The 2,834-nt window shown below is 43.8% G+C and overlaps 1 protein-coding gene across 2 annotated transcripts in view; it reads left to right on the forward strand.

Annotated features, from left to right (window-relative positions):
- HOMEZ (homeobox and leucine zipper encoding) overlaps positions 1-2,834 on the forward strand; it is a 24,617-nt gene that overhangs the window by 2,631 nt on the left and 19,152 nt on the right. Inside the window, exon 1 of one of the 2 annotated variants that reach the window (XM_014529949.1) lies at positions 1,747-2,700. The exons of the other annotated variant lie outside the window; for it this stretch is intronic. The gene's annotated coding sequence lies outside the window, so the exon portion shown is untranslated. Of the gene's footprint in view, positions 1-1,746; positions 2,701-2,834 lie in introns of those variants that run through there. 2 annotated transcript variants of the gene reach the window in all.

Below are 2,834 nucleotides of genomic sequence, written 5' to 3' on the forward strand. Positions count from 1 at the left end.
GGCTTTCTCTCTGAGGCTCGGCTGGTGGAAGCAGGTTTCTGGGCTTTGTTTTCTGTATTCGAAACAATGTTGCGACTCCAGCTCTGAGATCCCGGCTGACTGACAGGAGGTTTCTGGGGTTTTGTTTATCTTCTATAAATGTTACAATGTTTCCAACTGAAGCTCAGAGGCCGGCAAGGCAGGCGGGGAACGTTGGAGTCCTCCTTCACTGCAGGAAGCAAGCCTCCCTGTTCGCATCAGCTGCCTGGCTGCCGGCCGCCATCTTGGCTGACAGTTAATTTGCATATCTCCCTGATTAGCCAATGGGAAGGGTAGCGGTCGTACGCCAATTACCATGTTTCTCTTTTATTAGTGTAGATTCTTTCAACCAACCTCACTTTTTCTTTACTCTTGGGCTGATCTTTCCAGCTGCTTCCAGCAACATTGTTTCCTTCTTCTGAGAATAACCTAATCCAGTCCTTCATTTCCAATCCTGATTTCTTCTAAGACATTTGCTTGAAATAAAACATTTTTAAGTCTCAGGATCCAAATATATTTCTGTCTTCAACACATTTATTTATAAGCTCTTTGAGAGCAGGAACTGAATTGTATTCACTTTTATGTCCTCATAGCCTAATAGACCCTCAGTAAATGTTGACTGAATGAATCACTCAATGCCTCTGGCCAGTTATCAAGCAGACCTAGTCAGATATTTAAAGATAACTGCAGTGGCTATTTAAGACACAAAGGCTTATTTGGAATAAAGGTTCAGTGTCAGTCTGAGCAGCCAGGAGTACAGAGCTGCTGGACCAACACAAATTATATTGGGTTCAAAGCTATGTATTTCAAGTATCTTCTCAGACTAATACCACAGAGCCAAGGAATGGCAGCTCAAACTGTAGACAATGCAATAGAGCTTTTACCAGAAAATCTCAGGCCATATAGGCTAATCTTGAACATTATTCTGTTAATGATATATTTCACCAGAGCAAGGAAGACAGTTTCAAACTGGTTGACTATAAAACAAATTAGTGAAACATTATTTTACACCACCATGATATATTAAAAAATGTGTCCATGGATTTATATACATATGTATTAAATAAGAAAAGAAAACTCAGTATCACTTTAAAAATTAGTCTTGGCTAAATAGCATTGCTGTGGTTATTACAGTAGCATGGCTGGAGTTAAAATGCAAACAGGAATAAATTGTACAATGTTAAGATAGTATATGTCTCTGTTTATTTCCAACATAGTCACTAGTGACTTTATAAACTCTCCTGCTGTTTTAAATTTAGAGATTCCATTTCTATTATAAGAGTCCCCATATTTCAGTAGTCTGAAGATGTTAGCTATGACCATTAAATGTTTTAATCTTATATAACCAAATAGATAAGAAAATGGACTTTAGAGCCAGACTGCTGAGATTCTAATCCCAGCTCCCCAATTATTATCTATGTAATCCTGGGCAAAAGCCCTAGCCCCTCTTTCCATTGATTTTCTCATCTATAAAATAGCTATAGTATGCCGAAACCGGTTTGGCTCAGTGGATAGAGCCTCGGCCTGGGGACTGAAAGGTCCCAGGTTCGATTCCAGTCAAGGGCATGTACCTGGGTTGCGGGCACATCCCCAGTGGGAGATGTGCAGGAGGCAGCTGATCGATGTTTCTAACTCTCTATCTCTCTCCCTTCCTGTCTGTAAAAAATCAATAAAATATATTTTTTTAAAAAAATAGCTATAGTAATACTCCCTGCTCCTATGATGGCTGTATATGAGTCAATGTTTTTACAATTTTTACAACCATACCTAGCATACTGTAAATGCTATATAAGATCAGTAGGTAAGTTAGAAAACAAAACTTCACATGCTTTTTTCACTAACAAAGAAAAAAATGAAGAAAAATGCCAGCTCTGCTTTTTGGAACCTCCCATTGGAACTAGAATCCTACAGTCTCAGCTCCAAGAGAGTGGTGTGCTTACTCATTCAATAATTTGAGGGCCTACTCTGTGATGAAGCTGACTATGAATCAGATACAGCCTCTGTCATCAAAGGGCTTACAGTCCGGTTAGAGATATGAACTCTAATCCACTTTTTTAAAGGATAATAACTCTTAAGTCTAGAGAAGTTGTGCCTTGCTCAAGGTCACGCAGCTAAATAGCACCAGAGGTGAAACCAGAAGCTATGTCTTTCTACAACTCTCAGTTCAGAGCTCTTTCCAATGGGCCACCCACTCTTGTGAGCACATCTCAGCTTCTATTGGGGACACCACCTAGTTTCATGACCTTCCCTTCTTTGCACCCACCGCCAAACCGCTCCCAAACCTGAAGCCGAGGGTTTAGAAACGAAAACGGTAAGCCCTTAAGAAAAAGCCACACGCTGCGCGTTTTGGACCTCCCCTGCAAGAAAAGAAAGCGTTACTCTTTACATCCTGCGGTAACTCTTCCAGCAAGGTTGAGGCCAAAAAAAAAAAAAAAAAAAAGGCAAAGTGGTCTTACTCAGGACCGAAAGGGTGGAGTCCCCGCCCCCTGATGCAGCTTGCAGCAGCGGCACCGAAGACAGATGGGGAGCCACCTGTCAGAGGGCTGTGGGCGGGGTCCGGGGCCGGGAAGGCCGGGAGACCGGAGGGTGTGCGGCTGAGCGCACGCTCAGAGCCGACAGCTTGCAGAAGACGGGAGGTGACCGTCTAAAACCCTGGGAGCTGCGGGCCAGAGGGAGGGAAAGGTAGTCACGGAACCGAGGCAGAATTACGGGAGGGAGAGGATCCTGCAAGGAGGGACGGCTAAAGCAGGCGGCTGAAGCGGGCCCGGCGGCTTTAGCCATTGGGCGGGAGGGTAACGCACCGGCGCTGCGGGCGG

Source organism: Myotis brandtii, unplaced genomic scaffold, assembly GCF_000412655.1.
Source record: "Myotis brandtii unplaced genomic scaffold, ASM41265v1 scaffold70, whole genome shotgun sequence".
In the NCBI taxonomy this organism is placed as follows: domain Eukaryota; kingdom Metazoa; phylum Chordata; class Mammalia; order Chiroptera; family Vespertilionidae; genus Myotis; species Myotis brandtii.